The sequence below is a fragment of the Triticum aestivum genome, chromosome 3A (assembly GCF_018294505.1).
Source record: "Triticum aestivum cultivar Chinese Spring chromosome 3A, IWGSC CS RefSeq v2.1, whole genome shotgun sequence".
In the NCBI taxonomy this organism is placed as follows: Eukaryota; Viridiplantae; Streptophyta; class Magnoliopsida; order Poales; family Poaceae; genus Triticum; species Triticum aestivum.
In genome coordinates this window covers 678,052,030-678,073,347 of record NC_057800.1, presented here as the reverse complement: position 1 = coordinate 678,073,347, position 21,318 = coordinate 678,052,030, and the positions used below count along the sequence as shown (strand labels likewise).

At 43.7% G+C, this 21,318-nt stretch overlaps 1 pseudogene; it reads right to left on the bottom strand.

Annotated features, from left to right (window-relative positions):
* The window catches only part of LOC123057135 (uncharacterized), an 81,558-nt pseudogene that overhangs the window by 54,149 nt on the left and 6,091 nt on the right, over positions 1-21,318 (bottom strand).

Below are 21,318 nucleotides of genomic sequence, written 5' to 3'. Positions count from 1 at the left end.
GAGTTCTAGAAACCTAGTAATTCATTTCTTATCATCATCTGGTTTGATCGATAAGGCTAAATAGACGCATAGAATTTTCACAGGTGCAACAAAATTTTGATAAGTTAACATGTTAAAAGGGTCTATCAAAGCCAAATGTCTTGAGTGCCAGTAAGACAAAATGATTTACCTGAAAGCTAAGCCAAGAGAAGTGTCTAGATCAATTTGTCCATTCCAAGAAACACCAAAGCGACATGCTTGGCTGCAACCATAAAGAAACCATGAAATATCATATTTAACTAGTCCAACAGGTATGTCCATGGAGTTGAGTACATTTTTCTCTGCAAAAGAACAATTTAAGCTAGGTATATTTCATTGTTCAAAACCCAGCGTTTACCCTTAAACAAGGATGCTGCTACATAACACAACATGGAGGTATACATGGGGAGTATACTACAGGTCACCAGCACAACCTGGGTACATATGGTACACCCTTTTTATTTTTTACGTGTGGAACCACCACTGTACTTCCTAAGACCAGCAGTGCCCAAAGCCCGGCCCACCGCAAGCCATCCCGATGAGTTTGTTTGTCCCTCGAGCCCCGTCGCCTGGGCAACATCCCCTCCGACAAGCTGCCACGCTGGTCTCCTACAGGCCGTGTGTGTCGTCTCATCTCCACGGCCTACCCATTCGATCTTATGCCTACAGCTTCCAAATCCTCCCCGCTGCCACCACTGTCCTGGATTAATGTTCCATTACACTGTGCCGTGTTAAGAAAATCTTTGGAATGGATGCTCATTAATTGGGAGCACTTACTATTGGCCAGCTATGGAAGGAGAGGGATAGAGATAGACGATCGAGGAGCATTACCGTCTTCGTGCTCCACAAAAGGAAGGTGGGCGGGGAGGAAAGGACAGAAGTCAGAAGCATATGTGGCATCATCAGACTGGAACTACTTGGAGAAGTTCCGTTGTAGTTGAGGCTGGATCCAATTCATAGCATACCTTCGGGGAGTTCTGGATATGAAATGGCACCTGGTGCGAAAACCGCATCATTTACTCCGTCAGAATCCTCCTGCTCTTTGCTGGGTCAGAAAGTGGCTTCAACACAGACACAAAACCAGGAATTTTCACAACAATTAAAAGTGGCTTGAACACAGACACAAAACCAGGAACTTTCACAAAAATTACTCAGATCCACCCATTGGAGCCAGCAAAAATTGCAAAGATATACCGATTGATACCAATTAATAGGGACCATAGAAGTTACAAAGATCGATCCATAACTTCATATACTGGCCGGATGCAGCCAGATGGGCGTCCGGTAGCCATTAAGGAGCTAGAGGTTGAGGATGGCACATGATGGGCGTCCGGTCGACTCATTGGATGGGTCCTCCACGTACTGGCCGACATCTCTATCTCTCTCTCTCTAAAAAGTAAAAACATGCGTAGCCATGAGACTCTCCCGCGGAAGCGTTTGGCGGCGAGTGCTACATTACCTCTGCTTGCTTGGCCATGCATTGACAAGCGGGGTTGGATCCTTGGAGGCGGCGTGCGTACGTGCAGTGCATGAATGCATGCAGCTATAGGTTGAGGAGGCCAGCTGCGTCCAGATCTATAATGATAGAAAAACATTATTGCATGTTTTATTTACAAAGTAACCTATTATCAATCGAAATGCGGCCAGAGTAACCTGCAAAACACCCAGGTGCCTACTGAAATATGCCCGAAGTAACCAAAAACCTAAGCAGAAGAACTACCCCCGAAGCAAATCAACATTACAAAAGATTTTATCAGCCGCAACAATAGCATGCAGCGGCGGACAAACAAGATGCTTTATCTGAAAGCTCGTGAATCATGACGAGATGATGATCACCAACTTGTCCATTTGAAAAACATGGCAGCAACAACCTGTAGAACACATACAGGATTACCCGCTAAGAGGACACCATAAAGAAACAAGGTTACAACCAACTCAGCAGGAGATAACAGCATCAGTACATAAATGTAGAATGTGATAAGGCAGGAATAAACATTGATTTCTTGTACACAACACTACATAAGTTGCATGCTCATCCATTTGCATATTTCTACTTCTCTATACTATATGTGAAATAATATAAAATGGGACTTCCATATATGGTATATTCAAGTCTCATCAGACATCACAATTATTATGCCCTAATTTTCAGCATTAACTGGGTGTTAGAACCTTAACTTTGAGCATTAGTATGAATTCAAACACACATGTTAGCAACATCAGAAGCTTTCAATTTAACTTCAATTTGAATAAAAATCTGCTCACACAAAAGTATCACGATACATCAATCATTAAAGTGAAAAGTAAACGGTCATGACATGTAAATAATTGCACACACGACATCATACTCTAAATACTCACCATATATGTATGCTGCTAAAACATCTATGGACATATTACATTAAGCACTTTCAATGCAATTTTTAGAAATACCCATTTTTACATACACTGTTGGAGGTGCAGAAATTCTACAAGAAATACCAATAGCCCAGTATATAAAAACACTAAACAAACATACAATCGCCAAACCTGAGTTCTAGAGACCAAAGACATCTAAAAATACAAATACTAAAATATGTATAAAAAAAAGTGGTGCACTGGTACAAAGGAACCCTACATTTTCTATGCTGGTGACTAGATTAATAAGCATAGACGTGAGGTTGTATAGTAGAGGTACAAAGGAACCCTACATTTCCGTGGCGCAGGTGTGATTGCCTGATATGCTTCATACCATGAAAACATAGGCAATCCTCATCTATGGGGAACTATATGTTCTAACAATAACTAGGTTGAAAGTGGCATTGTACCTTATTTATTTGACGCCACTGAATAATGCAGTCAGGATGGTATGAATGCTTGCAGGGAAGTGCAACGAAGGATTCACCTTTCTCAAATTCCCTGCGACAAATTACACATCTACCAACAATAATTACACGTTAGCATGCCACTTTAATAATATATATTATTGTAAGGCTATGAAACTTAAAAGTACTTGAACGTACTGTTTTGTCTTGCCATCTTGCATATCTTTTGTGTTGTAAGTTACTGAAGCTAAGGAAGAAAGTGTATCAGCAGAGATACCTCTACTTTCTGTACTAACCACTTAACCCAATGCAACTAATTCTAGAAATCATGACTAGAAGTCTAGAACCATTAGCATTACATCTTGGAACTTCAGATGTAAGCCCGCGCACCAAAGGGAATAAAGCAAAAATAACTTGCCTCATAAGAGTACTCATCTGGATAAACCTTGCCATGAATCCTATATTTCTTCATTAACATGCCGATTTGTAAATGTCAGGTACTCTCACAAATTTGGCTGGTTAGTAAGCAAAAACATGATACCACAATTTGGACAAAGATGAAGTTCTCCATGCATAAATTAGACGAATTGGAGGTGCATGCCACAATCCCAGAAGAAAACATGGCAGGAGGTAAATGTTACCACTTATAGCATATTATCTACATCATAAGTTGCTTTTGGCTTTGATTGCTATATCAAAGAATAATTTAGCTCTACCAAGGAATTGTGCCATTGCTTCAATTAAAATTAATATGTACTCGTACTACACTATATGTCACACGCATTAACAAAATAAGCATTGTTGTCGGTCCAAGGTCATTTAATCAAAACTTGAGTGCTCCCAACTTCCAACTTCAAATACAAAAAATAAATCCATCCAAGAAAAGGAAACATAAATCACTACCTGAGCATCGTTTTATGTGATAATACACATGCTCCTCTGCCCGCCCTACAAAGCAGAAGTAAGGCAGCACAACAGCAACCCACGCGAAATGTGAAATGAGCTGAAAAACAAAACATACTCACAATCGTTTATCCCAGCGAGGGGCATAAGCCATGTGACAACCTGTACTCTGCAGGGTCTAGTGCTGGCTCCACGTCCTGCACCTCGTCATCCTAATCGAACTCCTCCTCTCCAAAGCCTCGGAGAGCTCGTCCTCGCCTTCATCCTTGCAGGTAGCCCTCACCCTCAGCCTTGAGATTATCATCCCCATCACCATGGACGCCACCCAGGTGCTCCTGGAGGTGGACGCGGTGGTGGTGCTCCAGCTCCTCCTCATGCTCATGCTCGTAGCTCCCGTCCTCTGAGCTCCCATAATCGCTGCACTCGCCGACTCCATTCATCCGCAACATCATGTACATCCTCTCCTGCATCTATCCAAAAGGGATGTTCTATGTTGGTCGCACCCTAAAAAATTAGAACATCGGGATATCAGTCGCGCACCTCGGAACCTTAGGGATGGGGACAGGACAGCCAGGGCCGCGAGATCTAGCCAACTTGCCTGCTCCTGGATTTCGGTGTTGACCTGGCTGAGGGCCGTAAACGAGTGCCGCGCCGCGCATCGTCATCGGCCTCGGATGTCGCAGCCAGTGGTGGAGCTTTGTGGAGGGCAACCTGGGCCATCGCCCCCCCCCCCAGCCCATGAGAAAGTTAGCAAATATCCCCTAGTATTCAGCCCATATGTCCAGTTAAAATCAGCCTAAAAGCATATTTCTTGCCCCTCCAGCCCATTTGCCCATGCACAAATTCAGCCCAAGCTCAGCCACTGGTCGAAGCAGCTTCCTCCGGAAGCGTCGGCCGGCAGGTGCTGATTCGGGCTAGGGTTGCGTTCGACGCAGGGCCTCTCGCCGCCGCTGCTCCCTTTTGAATCCTCCTTGGGCGCGATAGTGAAGTGCGGGACGAAAGGGATCTTGTATATATATACTCCCTCTGTTTCTAAATATAGGTGTGTCAGATTAGATTTCTAGAAACCTAGTAATTCATTTCTTATCATCATCTGGTTTGATCAATAAGGCTAAATAGACGCATAGAATTTTCACAAGTGCAACAAAATTTTGATAAGGTAACATGTTAAAAAGGTCTAACAAAGCCAAATGTCTTGAGTGCCAGTAAGACAAAATGATTTACCTGAAAGTTGGGCCAAGAGAAGTGTCTAGATCAATTTGTCCATTCCAAGAAACACTATAGCGATCAATTTGTCCATTCCAAGGAACACTATAGCGACATGCTTGGCTGCAACCATAAAGAAACCATGAAATATCATATTTAACTAGTCCAACAGGCATGTTCAGGGAGTTGAGGACATTTTTCTCTGCAAAAGAACAATTTGACCCAGGTATATTTCATTGTTCAAAAACTCAGCGTTTACCCTTAAACAAGGATGCTGCTACATAACACAACAAGGGGGTATACATGGGGAGTATACTACAGGTCACAAGCACAACCTGGGTACATATGGTACACCCCTTTTATTTTTTGCGCGTGGAACCACCATTGTACTTCCTAAGACCAGTAGTGCCCAAAGCCCGGCCCACCGCAAGCCATCCCGATGAGTTTGTTTGTCCCTCGAGTCCCATCGCCTGGGCAACATCCCCTCCGACAAGCTGCCACGCTGGTCTCCTACAGGTCGTGTGTGTCGTATCATCTCCGCGGCCTACCCATTCGATCTTATGCCTACAGCTTCGAGATCCTCCCCGCGACCACAACTGTCCTGGATTAATGTTCCACTACACCGTGCTGTGTTAAGCAAATCTTTGGAATGGATGCTCATTAATTGGGAGCACTTACTGTTGGCCAGCTATTGAAGGAGATGGATAGAGATAGACGACCGAGGAGCGTTACCGTCTTCGTGCTCCACAAAATAAAGGTGGGCAGGGAGGAACGGACAGAAGTCAGAGCAAGCATATGTGGCATCATCAAACTGGAACTACTTGGAGAAGTTCCTTTGTAGTTGAGGCTGGATCCAATTCATAGCAACCTTGGAGGAGTTCTGGATATGAAATGGCACCTGGTGTGAAAAACACATCATTTACTCTGTCGGAATCCTCCTGCTCTTTGATGGGTCAGAAAGTGGCTTCAACACAGACACAATACCAGGAATTTTCACAGCAATTAAAAGTGGCTTGAACACAGACACAAAATCAGGAACTTTCACAAATTTGAGGGGTGCAGCGGGTGCATGTGGGAGTGTCAGATTGCGAAACGAACAACGGGGAAATGACTGGATGCATGAGACGAACACGAATACAAAAGAGATGCACATGATGCCATGAGATGAGATGCATGACATGAACAAAATGCAAAAGGATGGACAAAAACCCAACTACAGAGGGAATATCATATCACATAGCCAGAAATGGCAAGAGTTGGAGTTACAAATATGGAAAATTACATCTGAGGCGTTACATTGAGATCATCATCCCCATAACCATGGATGCCACCCGGGTGCTCCTGGAGGTGGGCGTGGTGGTGGTGCTCTAGCTCCTCCTCATGCTCATGCTCGTAGCTCCCGTCCTCTGAGCTCCCATAATCGCTGCACTCGCCGGCTCCATTCATCTGCAACATCATGTACGCCCTCTCCTGCATCTATCCAAAAGGGATGTTCTATGTTGGTCGCACCCTAAAAAATTAGAACATCGGGATATCAGTCGCGCACCTCGGAACCTTAGGGATGGGGACAGGACAGCCAGGGCCGCGAGATCTAGCCAACTTGTCTGCTCCTGGATTTCGGCGTGGACCTGGCTGAGGGCCGTAAACGAGTTCCGAGTTGCGCGTTGCCGTCGGCCTCGACCGTCACAGCGGCTTCCCCCGGAAGCGTCGGCCGGCGGGTGCTGATTCAGGTTGGGGTTGCGGTCGGCGCCGGGCCTCTCGCCGCCCCTGCTCCCTTTTGAATCCTCCTTGGGCGTGATAGCGCGGTGCGGGGTGAAAGGGATCTGGTATATATATACTTCCTCCGTTTCTAAATATAGATGTGTCAGATCGGAGTTCTAGAAACCTAGTAATTCATTTCTTATCATCATCTGGTTTGATCAATAAGGCTAAATAGACGCATAGAATTTTCACAGGTGCAACAAAATTTTGATAAGTTAACATGTTATAAAAAGGTCTAACAAAGCCAAATGTCTTGAGTACCAGTAAAAGAAAATGATTTACCTGAAAGCTGAGCCAAGAGAAGTGTCTAGATCAATTTGTCCATTCCAAGAAACACCATAGCGACATGCTTTGCTGCAACCATAAAGAAACCATGAAATATCATATTTAACTAGTCCAACAGGCATGTCCATGGAGTAGAGTACATTTTTCTCTACAAAAGAACAATTTAACCTAGGTATATTTCATTGTTCAAAAACCCAGCGTTTACCTTTAAATAAAGGATGCTGCTACATAACACAACATGGACGTATACATGGGGAGTATACTACAGGTCACCAGCACAACCTGGGTACATATGGTACACCCTTTTTATTTTTTGCGTGTGGAACCACCACTGTACTTCCTAAGACAAGTAGTGCCCAAAGCCCGGCCCACCGCAAGCCATCCCGATGAGTTTGTTTGTCCCTCGAGCCCCGTCGCCTGGGAAACATCCCCTCCGACAAGCTGCCACGCTGGTCTCCTACAGGCCGTGTGTGACGCCTCATCTCCGCGGCCTACCCATTCGATCTTATGCCCACAGCTTCCAAATCCTCCATGCGTCTACCACTGTCCTGGATTAATATTCCATTGCACCGTGCCGTGTTAAGAAAATCTTTGGAATGGATGCTCATTAATTAGGAGCACTTACTGTTGGCCAACTATGGAAGGAGAGGGATAGAGATAGACGGTCAAGGAGGGTTACAGTCTTCGTGCTCCACAAAAGAAAGGTGGGCGGGGAGGAAAGGACAAAAGTTAGAAGCATATGTGGCATCATCAAACTGGAACTACTTGGAGAAGTTCCGTTGTAGTTGAGGCTGGATCCAATTCATAGCATACCTTGGGGGAGTTCTGGATATGAAATGGCACCTGGTGCGAAAACTGCATCATTTACTCCATCGGAATCCTCCTGCTCTTTGATGGGTCAGAAAGTGGCTTCAACACAGACACAAAACCAGGAATTTTCACAACAATTAAAAGTGGCTTGAACACGGACACAAAACTAGGAACTTTCACAAAAATTACTCAGATCTACCCATTGGAGCGAGCAAAAATTGCAAAGATATACCGATTGATACCAATTAATAGGGACCATAGAAGTTACAAAGATCGATCGGTAACTTCATATACTGGTCGGATGCAGCCAGATGGGCGTCCGGTAGCCATTAAGGAGCTAGAGGTTGAGGACGCCACATGATGGGCGTACGGTCGACTCATTGGATGGGTCCTCCACATACTGGTCGGCATCTCTCTCTCTCTCTCTCTCTCTCTCTCTCTCTAAAAAGTAAAAACCTGCGTGGCCATGAGACTCTCCTGCGGAAGCGTTTGGCGGCGAGTGCTACATTACCTCTGCTTGCTTGGCCATGCATTGATGAGCGAGGTTGGAGCCTTGGAGGTGGCGTGCGTACGTGCAGTGCATGAATGCATGCAGCTACAGGTTCAGGAGGCCAGCTGCGTCTAGATCTATAACGATAGAAAAACTTTATTGCATGTTTTATTTACAAAGTAACCTATTATCAATCAAAATGTGGCCAGAGTAACCTGCAAAACACCCAGGTGCCTACTGAAATATGCCTGAAGTAACAAGAATCCTAAGCAGAAGAACTACCCCTGAAGCAAATCAACATCACAAAAGATTTTATCAGGCGCAACAATGGCATGCAGCGGCAGACAAACAAGATGCTTTACCTGAAAGCTCGTGAATCATGACGAGATGATGATCACCAACTTGTCCATTTGAAAAACATGGCAGCAACAACCTGTAGAACACACACGGGATTACCCGCTAAGAGGACACCATAAAGAAACAAGGTTACAACCAACTCAGCAGGAGATAACAGCATCGGTATATAAAGGTAGAATGTGATAAGGCAGGAATAAACGTTGATTTCTTGTACACAACACTACATAAGTTGCATGCTCATCCATTTGCATATTTCTACTTCTCTATACTATATGTGAAATAATATAAAATGGGACTTCCATATATGGTATATTCAAGTCTCATCAGACATCACAATTATTATGCCCTAATTTTCAGCATTAACTGGGTGTTAGAACCTTAACTTTGAGCATTAGTATGAATTAAAACACACATGTTAGCAACATCAGAAGCTTTCAATTTAACTTGAATTTGAATAAAAATCTGCTCACACAAAAGTATCATGATACATCAATCATTAAAGTGAAAAGTAAACGGTCATGACATGTAAATAATTGCACACAAGACATCACACTCTAAATACTCACCATATATGTATGCTGCTAAAACATCTATGGACATATTACATTAAGCACTTTCAATGCAATTTTTAGAAATACCCATTTTTACATGCACTGTTGGAGGTGCAGAAATTCTACAAGGAATACCAATAGCCCAGTATATAAAAACACTAAACAAATATACAATCGCCAAACCTGAGTTCTAGAGACCAAAGACATCTAAAAATACAAATACTAAAATATGTAAAAAAAAGTGGTGCACCGGTACAAAGGAACCCTACATTTTCTATGCTGGTGACTAGATTAATAAGCATAGACGTGAGGTTGTATAGTAGAGGTACAAAGGAATCCTACATTTCCATGGCGCAGGTGTGATTGCCTGATATGCTTCATACCATGAAAACATAGGCAATCCTCATCTATGGGGAACTATATGTTCTAACAATAACTAGGTTGAAAGCGGCATTATACCTTATTTATTTGACGTCACTGAATAATGCACTCAGGATGGTATGAATGCTTGCAGGGAAGTGCAACCAAGGATTCACCTTTCTCAAATTCCCTACGACAAATTACACATCTACCAACAATAATTACACGTTAGCATGCCACTTTAATAATATATATTATTGTAAGGCTATGAAACGTAAAAGTACTTGAACATAATGTTCTGTCTTGCCATCTTGCATATCTTTTGTGTTGTAAGTTACTGAAGCTAAGGAAGAAAGTGTATCAGCAGAGATACCTCTACTTTCTGTACTAACCACTTAACCCAATGCAACTAATTCTAGAAATCATGACTAGAAGTCTAGAACCATTAGCATTACATTTTGGAACTTCAGATGTAAGCCCGCGCACCAAAGGGAATAAAGCAAAAATAACTTGCCTCATAAGAGTACTCATCTGGATAAACCTTGCCATGAATCCTGTATTTCTTCATTAACATGCCGATTTGTAAATGCCAGGTACTCTGTCAAATTTGGCTGGTTAGTAAGAAAAAACATGATACCACAATTTGAACAAAGATAAAGTTCTCCATGCATAAATTAGACGAATTGGAGGTGCATGCCACAATCCCCGGAGAAAGCATGGGAGGAGGTAAATGTTACCACTTATAGCATATTATCTACTCCCTCCGTTCCGAATTACTTGTCACATGTATGGATGTATCTAGATGTATTTTAATTGTAGATACATCCATTTCTAAGACGAGTAATTTGGAACGGAGGGAGTACATCATAAGTTGCTTTTGGCTTTGATTGCTATATCAGAGAATAATTTAGCTCTACCAAGGAATTGTGCCACTGCTTCAATTAAAATAAATATTTACTCGTACTACACTATATGTCACACGCATTAACAAAATAAGCATTGTTGTTGGTCCAAGGTCATTTAATCAAAACTTGAGTGCTCCCAACTTCCAACTTCAAATACAAAAAATAAATCCATCCAAGAAAAGGAAACATAAATCACTACCTGTGCAGCGTTTATGTGATAATCAACATGCTCCTCTGCCCGCCCTACAAAGCACAAGTAAGGCGGCACAACAGCAACCCACGCGAAATGTGAAATGAGCTGAAAAACAAAGCATACTCACAATCGTTGATCCCAGCGAGGGGCATAAGCCATGTGACAACCTGTACTCTGCAGGGTCTAGTGCTGGCTCCACGTCCTGCACCTCGTCATCCTAATCGAACTCCTCCTCTCCAAAGCCTCGGAGAGCTCGTCCTCGCCTTCATCCTTGCAGGTAGCCCTCACCCTCAGCCTTGAGATCATCATCCCCATCACCATGGACGCCACCTGGGTGCTCCTGGAGGTGGACGCGATGGTGGTGCTCCAGCTCCTCCTCATGCTCATGCTCGTAGCTCCCGTCCTTTGAGCTCCCATAATCGCTGCACTCGCCAACTCCATTCATCCGCAACATCATGTACGTCCTCTCCTGCATCTATCCAAAAGGGATGTTATATGTTGGTCGCACCCTCAAAAAAATTAGAACATCGGGATATCAGTCGCGCACCTCGAAACCCTAGGGACGGGGACGGGACAGCCAGGGCCGCGAGATCTAGCCAACTTGCCCGCTCCTGGATTTCGGCGTTGACCTAGCTGAGGGCCGTCAACGAGTGTCGCGCCGCGCATCGCCGTCGGCCTCGGACATCGCAGGCTCGCAGCGGCTTCCTCCGGAAGCGTCGACCGGCATGTGCTTGGGCTAGGGTTGCGGTCGGTGCAGGGCCTCTCGCCGCCGCTGCTCCCTTTTGAATCCTCTTTGGGCGCGATAGTGCAGTGCGGGACGAAAGGGATCTGGTATATATATACTCCCTCCATTTCTAAATATAGGTGTGTCAGATCAGAGTTCTAGAAACCTAGTAATTCATTTCTTATCATCATCTGGTTTGATCAATAAGGCTAAATAAACGCATAGAATTTCACATGTGCAACAAAATTTTGATAAGGTAACATGTTAAAAAGGTTTAACAAAGCCAAATGTCTTGAGTGCCAGTAAGACAAAATGATTTACCTGAAAGTTGGGCCAAGAGAAGTGTCTAGATCAATTTGTCCATTCCAAGAAACACTATAGCGATCAATTTGTCCATTCCAAGAAACACTATAGCGACATGCTTGGCTGCAACCATAAAGAACCCATGAAATATCATATTTAACTAGTCCAATAGGCATGTTCAGGGAGTTGAGTACATTTTTCTCTGCAAAAGAACAATTTGACCCAGGTATATTTCATTGTTCAAAAACCCAGCGTTTACCCTTAAACAAGGATGCTGCTACATAACACAACATGTGGGTATACATGGGGAGTATACTACAGGTCACCAGCACAACCTGGGTACATATGGTACACCCCTTTTATTTTTTGCGCGTGGAACCACCATTGTACTTCCTAAGACCAGTAGTGCACAAAGCCCGGCCCACCGCAAGCCATCCCGATGAGTTTGTTTGTCCCTCGAGCCCCATCGCCTGGGCAACATCCCCTCAAACAAGCTGCCATGTTGGTCTCCTGCAGGCCGTGTGTGCCGTCTCATCTCCGCGACCTACCCATTCGGTCTTATGCCTACAGCTTCGAGATCCTCCCCGCGGCCACAACTGTCCTGGATTAATGTTCCATTACACCGTTTCATGTGAAGAAAATCTTTGGAATGGATGCTCATTAATTGGGAGCACTTACTGTTGGCCAGCTATGGAAGGAGAGGGATAGAGATAGACGACCGATGAGTGTTACCTTCTTCATGCTCCACAAAAGAAAGGTGGGCGGGGAGGAAAGGACAGAAGTCAGAGCAAGCATATGTGGCATCATCAAACTGGAACTACTTGGAGAAGTTCCTTTGTAGTTGAGGCTGGATCCAATTCATAGCATACCTTGGGGGAGTTCTGGATATGAAATGGCACCTGGTGCGAAAAACACATCATTTACTCCGTCGGAATCCTCCTTCTCTTTGCTGGGTCAGAAAGTGGCTTCAACACAGACACAATACCAGGAATTTTCACAACAATTAAAAGTGGCTTGAACACAGACACAAAACCAGGAACTTTCACAAAAATTACTCAGATCTACCCATTGGAGCCAGCAAAAATTGCAAAGATATACCGATTGATACCAATTAATAGGGACAATAGTAGAAGTTACAAAGATCGATCGGTATCTTCATGTACTGGCCGGATGCAGCCAGATGGTCGTCTGGTAGCCATTAAGGAGCTAGAGGTTGAGGATGCTGCATGATGGGCGTCCGATCGACTCGTTGGATGGGTCCTCCATGTACTGGCCGGCATCTCTCACTCTCTCGATCTCTAAAAAGTATAAACCTGCAGGACCATGAGACTCTCCCGCGGAAGCGTTTGGTGGCGAGTGCTACGTTACCTCTGCTTGCTTGGCCATTCTTTGCCGAGCGAGGTTGGAGCCTTGGAGACGGCATGCGTGTAGTGCATGAATGCATGTAGCTACAGGTTGAGGAGGCCAGTTGTGTCCAGATCTGTAACAATAGAAAAACTTTATTGCATGGTTTATTTACAAAGTAGCATGTTAACAATCAAAATGCTGCCAGAGTAACCTGCAAAACACCTAGGTCCCTACTGAAATATGCCCGTAGTAACCAGAAACCTAAGCAGAAGAACTGCCCCCGAAGCAAATCAACATCACACAAGATTTTATCAGGCGCAACAATGGCCTGCTGCGGCAGTCAGACAAGATGCTTTACCTGAAAGCTCGTGAATCATGAAGAGATGATGATGACCAATTTGTACATTTGAAAAACATGGCAGCAACAGCCTGTATAACTCACAGGGGATTACCCACTAAGAGGACACCATACAGAAACAAGGTTACAACCAGCTCAGCAGGAGATAAACAACATCAGTATATACAGGTAGAAATAAGGTAGGAGTAAACGTTGATTTCTTGTACACAACACTACATAAGTTAAATGCTCGTCCATTTGCATATTTCTACTTCTCTATACTATATGTGCAATAATATAAAATGGGACTTCCATATATGGTATATTCAAGTCTCATGAGACATCACAATCATTACACTCTAATTTTCAGCATTAACTGGGTGTTAGAACCTAAACTTTGAGCATTAGTATGAATTCACACACACATGTTAGCAAGATCAGAAGCTTTCAATTTAACTTGAATTTGAATAAAAATTTGCTAACACAAAAGTAAATGGTCATGATCATTTAGAGTGAAAAGTAAATGGTCATGACATATAGATAATTGCACACAAGACATCGTGTAAATACTCACCATATATGTATGCTGCTGAAACATCTATGGACAAATTACATTAAGAACTTTCAATTAATTTTTAGAAATGCCCATTTTTACATACACTGTTGGAGGTGCAAAAATTCTACAAGGAATACCAATAGCCTAGTATATAAAACCCTAAACAAAAATACTATCACCAAACCTGAGTTCTAGAGACCCAAGACGTCTAAAAATACAAATACTAAAATATGTATAAAAAAAGTGGTGCGCAGGTACAAAGGAACCCTACATTTTCTATTCAGGTGACTTGATTAATAAGCATAGACGTGTGGTTGTATAGTAGAGGTACAAAGGAACCCTACATTTTCCATCGCGCAGGTGTGATTGCCTGATATGCTTCATACCATGAAAACATAGGCAATCCTCATCTATGGGGAACTATATGTTCTAACAATAACTAGGTTGAAAGTGGCATTGTACCTTATTTATTTGACGCCACTGAATAATGCAGTCAGGATGGCATGAATGCTTGTAGGGAAGTGCAACCAAGGATTCACCTTTCTCAAATTCCCTGCGACAAATTACACGTCTACCAACAATAATTACACGTTAGCATGCCACTTTAATCATATATATTACTGTAAGGATATTGAAACTTAAAAGTATTTGAACGTACTGTTTTATGTTGCCATCTTCCATATCTTTTGTGTTGTAGGTTACTGAAGCTAAGGAAGCAAGTGTATCAGCAGAGAGACCTCTACTTTCTGTACCAACCACTTCACCCAATGCAACTAATTCCTGAAATCATGACTAGAAATCTAGAACCATTAGCATTGCATCTTGGAACTTCAGATGCAAGCCCGGGCACCAAAGGGAATAAAGCAAAAATAACTTGCCTCATACGAGTATTCATCTGGATAAACCTTGCCATGAATCATGTGTTTCTTCAGTAACATGCCGATTTGTAAATGTCAGGTACTCTGTCAAATTTGGCTGGTTTCAATAAGTAAGAAAAAACACGATACCACAATTCGAACAAAGATAAAGTTCACCACGCATAAATTAGACGAATTGGAGGTGCATGCCACAATCCCCGGAGAAAGCATGGCAGGAGGTAAATGTTACCACTTATAGCATATTATCTACTCCCTCCGTTCCGAATTACTTGTCACATGTATGGATGTGTCTAGATATATTTTAATTGTACATACATCCATTTCTAAGACGAGTAATTTGGAATGGAGGGAGTACATCATAAGTTGCTTTTGACTTTGATTGCTATATCAGAGAATAATTTAGCTCTACCAAGGAATTGTGCCACTGCTTCAATTAAAATAAATATTTACTCGTACTACACTATATGTCACACGCATTAACAAAATAAGCATTGTTGTCGGTCCAAGGTCATTTAATCAAAAATTGAGTGCTCCCAACTTCCAACTTCAAATACAAAAAATAAATCCATCCAAGAAAAGGAAACATAAATCACTACCTGCGCAGCATTTATGTGATAATCAACATGCTCCTCTGCCCGCCCTACAAAGCAGAAGTAAGGCGGCACAACAGCAACCCACGCGAAATGTGAAATGAGCTGAAAAACAAAACATACTCACAATCGTTGATCCCAGCGAGGGGCATAAGCCATGTGACAACCTGTACTCTGCAGGGTCTAGTGCTGGCTCCACGTCCTGCACCTCGTCATCCTAATCGAACTCCTCCTCTCCAAAGCCTCGGAGAGCTCGTCCTCGCCTTCATCCTTGCAAGTAGCCCTCACCCTCAGCCTTGAGATCATCATCCCCATCACCATGGACACCACCTGGGTGCTCCTGGAGGTGGACGCGGTGGTGGTGCTTCGGCTCCTCCTCATGCTCATGCTCGTAGCTCCCGTCCTCTGAGCTCCCATAATCGCTGCACTCGCCGACTCCATTCATCCGCAACATCATGTACGTCCTCTCCTGCATCTATCCAAAAGGGATGTTATATGTTGGTCGCACCCTCAAAAAAATTAGAACATCGGGATATCAGTCGCGCACCTCGGAACCCCAGGGACGGGGACGGGACAGCCAGGGCCACGAGATCTAGCCAACTTGCCTGCTCCTAGATTTCGGCGTTGACCTAGCTGAGGGCCGTAAACGAGTGCCGCACCGCGCATCGCCGTCGGCCTCGGACGTCGCAGGCTCGCAGCGGCTTCCTCCGGAAGCGTCAACCGGCATGTGCTTGGGCTAGGGTTGCGATCGGCGCAGGACCTCTCGCCGCCGCTGCTCCCTTTTGAATCCTCCTTGGGCGCGATAGTGCAGTGCGGGACGAAAGGGATCTGGTATATATATACTCCCTCCATTTCTAAATATAGGTGTGTCAGATCAGAGTTCTAGAAACCTAGTAGTTCATTTCTTATCATTATCTGGTTTGATCAATAAGGCTAAATAGACGCATAGAATTTTCACATGTGCAACAAAATTTTGATAAGGTAACATGTTAAAAAGGTCTAACAAAGCCAAATGTCTTGAGTGCCAGCAAGACAAAATGATTTACCTGAAAGTTGGGCCAAGAGAAGTGTCTAGATCAATTTGTCCATTCCAAGAAACACTATAGCGCTCAATTTGTCCATTCCAAGAAACACTATAGCGACATGCTTGGCTGCAACCATAAAGAAACCATGAAATATCATATTTAACTAGTCCAATCGGCATGTTCAGGGAGTTGAGTACATTTTTCTCTGCAAAAGAACAATTTGACCCAGGCATGTTCAGGGAGTTGAGTACATTTTTCTCTGCAAAAGAACAATTTGACCCAGGTATATTTCATTGTTCAAAAACCCAGCGTTTACCCTTAAACAAGGATGCTGCTACATAACACAACATAGGGGTATACATGGGGAGTATACTACAGGTCACCAGCACAACCTGGGTACATATGGTACACCCCTTTTATTTTTTGCGCGTGGAACCACCATTGTACTTCCTAAGACCAGTAGTGCACAAAGCCCGGCCCACCGCAAGCCATCCCGATGAGTTTGTTTGTCCCTCGAGCCCCATCGCCTGGGCAACATCCCCTCAGACAAGCTGCCACGCTGGTCTCCTGCAGGCCGTGTGTGCCGTCTCATCTCCGCGGCCTACCCATTCGATCTTATGCCTACAGCTTCGAGATCCTCCCCGCGGCCACAACTGTCCTGGATTAATGTTCCATTACACCATTTCGTGTGAAGAAAATCTTTGGAAGGGATGCTCATTAATTGGGAGCACTTATTGTTGGCCAGCTATGGAAGGAGAGGGATAGAGATAGACGACCGATGAGTGTTACCTTCTTCATGCTCCACAAAAGAAAGGTGGGCGGGGAGGAAAGGACAGAAGTCAGAGCAAGCATTTGTGGTATCATCAAATTGGAACTACTTGGAGAAGTTCCTTTGAAGTTGAGGCTGGATCCAATTCATAGCATACCTTGGGGGAGTTCTGGATATGAAATGGCACCTGGTGCGAAAAACACATCATTTACTCTGTCGGAATCCTCCTGCTCTTTGCTGGGTCGGAAAGTGGCTTCAACACAGACACAATACCAGGAATTTTCACAACAACTAAAAGTGGCTTGAACACAGACACAAAACCAGGAACGTTCACAAAAATTACTCAGATCTACCCATTGGAGCCAGCAAAAATTGCAAAGATATACCAATTGATACCAATTAATAGGGACAATAGTAGAAGTTACAAAGATCGATCGGTATCTTCATGTACTGGCCGGATGCAGCCAGATGGGCGTCTGGTAGCCATTAAGGAGCTAGAGGTTGAGGATGCCGCATGATGGGCGTCCGATCGACTCATTGGATGGGTCCTCCATGTACTGGCCGGCATCTCTCACTCTCTCGATCTCTAAAAAGTATAAACCTGCGGGACCATGAGACTCTCCCGCGGAAGCGTTTGGTGGTGAGTGCTACGTTACCTCTGCTTGCTTGGCCATGCTTTGCCGAGCGAGGTTGGAGCCTTGGAGACGGCGTGCGTGTAGTGCATGAATGCATGCAGCTACATGTTGAGGAGGCCAGCTGCGTCCAGATCTGTAACGATAGAAAAACTTTATTGCATGTTTTATTTACAAAGTAGCCTGTTATCAATCGAAATGCTGCCAGAGTATGCCAGAGTAACCTGCAAAACACCTAGGTCCCTACTGAAATATGTCTGTAGTAACCAGAAACCTAAGCAGAAGAACTGCCCCCGAAGCAAATCAACATCACACAAGATTTTATCAGGCGCAACAATGGCCTGCTGCGGCAGTCAGACAAGATGCTTTACCTGAAAGCTCGTGAATCATGAAGAGATGATGATGACCAATTTGTACATTTGAAAAACATGGCAGCAACAGCCTGTATAACTCACATGGGATTACCCACTAAGAGGACACCATACAGAAACAAGGTTACAACCAGCTCAGCAGGAGATAAACAACATCAGTATATACAGGTAGAAATAAGGTAGGAGTAAACGTTGATTTCTTGTACACAACACTACATAAGTTAAATGCTCGTCGATTTGCATATTTCTACTTCTCTATACTATATGTGCAATAATATAAAATGGGACTTCCATATATGGTATATTCAAGTCTCATCAGACATCACAATCATTATGCCCTAATTTTCAGCATTAACTGGGTGTTAGAACCTTAACTTTGAGCATTAGTATGAATTCACACACACATGTTAGCAAGATCAGAAGCTTTCAATTTAACTTGAATTTGAATAAAAATTTGCTAACACAAAAGTATCATGATACATCGGATCATTTACAGTGAAAAGTAAATGGTCATGACATGTAAATAATTGCACACAAGACATCATACTGTAAATACTCACCATATATGTATGCTGCTGAAACATCTATGGACATGTTACATTAAGCACTTTCAATGCAATTTTTAGAAATGCCCATTTTTACATACACTGTTGGAGGTGCCAAAATTCTACAAGGAATACCAATAGCCCAGTATATAAAACCCTAAACAAAAATACAATCGCCAAACCTGAGTTCTAGAGACCCAAGACATCTAAAAATACAAATACTAAAATATGTAAAAAAAAGTGGTGCACAGGTACAAAGGAACCCTACATTTTCTATTCAGGTGACTAGATTAATAAGCATAGACGTGTGGTTGTATAGTAGAGGTACAAAGGAACCCTACATTTTCCATGGCGCAGGTGTGATTGCCTGATATGCTTCATACCATGAAAACATAGGCAATCCTCATCTATGGGGAACTATATGTTTTAACAATAACTAGGTTGAAAGTGGCATTGTACCTTATTTATTTGACGCCACTGAATAATGCAGTCAGGATGGTATGAATGCTTGAAGGGAAGTGCAACCAAGGATTCACCTTTCTCAAATTCCCTGCGACAAATTACACGTCTACCAACAATAATTACACGTTAGCATGCCACTTTAATCATATATATTACTGTAAGGATATTGAAACTTAAAAGTATTTGAACGTACTGTTCTGTGTTGCCATCTTCCATATCTTTTGTGTTGTAGATTACTGAAGCTAAGGAAGCAAGTGTATCAGCAGAGAGACCTCTACTTTCTGTACCAACCACTTCACCCAATGCAACTAATTCCTGAAATCATGACTAGAAATCTAGAACCATTAGCATTGCATCTTGGAACTTCAGATGCAAGCCCGGGCACCAAAGGGAATAAAGCAAAAATAACTTGCCTCATAAGAGTATTCATCTGGATAAACCTTGCCATGAATCATGTGTTTCTTCAGTAACATGCCGATTTGTAAATGCCAGGTACTCTGTCAAATTTGGCTGGTTTCAATAAGTAAGCAAAAACACGATACCACAATTCGAACAAAGATAAAGTTCTCCGCGCATAAATTAGACGAATTGGAGATGCATGCCACAATCCCCGGAGAAAACATGGCAGGAGTTAAATGTTACCGCTTATAGCATACTATCTACATCATAAGTTGTTTTTGGCTTTGATTGCTATATCAGAGAATAATTTAGCTCTGCCAAGAAATTATGCAACTGCTTCAATTAAAATAAACAAGTACTCCTACTATACTGTATGTCACACACATTAAAAAAATAAGCATTGTTGTCGGTCCAAGGTCATTTAATCAAAACTTGAGTGCTCCCAACTTCCAACTTCAAATACAAAAATTAAATCCATCCAAGAAAAGGAAACATAAACCACTACCTGCACAGCGTTTATGTGATCCTCAACATGCTCCTCTGCCCGCCCTACAAAGCAAAAGCAAAACTGCACATCAGTAGCCCACGCGAAATGTGAAATGAGATGAAAAACAAAACATACTCACAATCGCTGATCCCAGCGAGGGCCATAAGCCATGTGACAACCTGTACTCTGCCGGGTCTAGCGCTGGCTCCACGTCCTGCACCTCCTCATCCTAATCGAACCCCTCCTCTTCAGAGCCTCGGAGAGCTCGTCCTCGCCTTCATTCTTCCAGGTAGCCCTCACCCTCAGCCTTGAGATCATCGTCCCTATCACCATGGACGCCACCCGGGTGCTCCTGGTGGTGGACGCGGTGGTGGTGCTCCAGCTCCTCGTGCTCGTGCTCGTAGCTCCCGGCCTCTGAGCTCCCATAATTGCTGCTCTCGCCGCCTCCGTTCATCCGCAGCATCATGTACGCCCTCTCCTGCATCGATCCAAAAGGTATGTTATATGTTAGTCGCACCCTCAAAAAAAATTAAAACATCGAGATATTAGTCATGCACCTCGGAACCCTAGGGACGGGGAGGGACGGCCGGGGCCGCGAGATCTAGCCAACTTGCCTGCTCCTGGAGGTCGGCGCGGCCTGGCTGAGGGCCGTGAACGGGCGCCGCGCCATGCCTCGTCGTCGGCCTCGGCGGCCGCAGCAGCACCCTCCGGAAGCTTCGGCCGGCGGGTGCTGATTCGGGCTAGGGTTGCGGTCAGCACCGGGCCTCTCGCCGCCGCTGCTCTCTTTTGAATCCTCCTTGGGCGCGATAGTGCGGTGCGGGACGAAAGGGATCTGGTATATATATACTCCCTCCGTTTCTAAATATAGGTGTCAGATCAGAGTTCTAGAAACCTAGTAAATCATTTCTTATCATCATCTGGTTTGGTCAATAAGGCTAAATAGACGCATAGAATTTTCACAGGTGCAACAAAACTTTGATAAGGTAACATGTTAAAAAGGTCTGACAAAGCCAAATGTCTTGAGTGGCAGTAAGACAAAATGGTTTACCTAAAAGCTGAGCCAAGAGAAGTGTCCAGATCAATTTGTCCATTCTTGTCCATTCCAAGAAACAACACAGCGACATGCTTGGCTGCAACCATAAAGAAACCATGAAATATCATATTTAACTAGTCCAACAGGCATGTTCAGGGAGTTGAGTACATTTTTCTCCGCAAAAGAACACTTTAACCCAGGTATATTTCATTGTTCA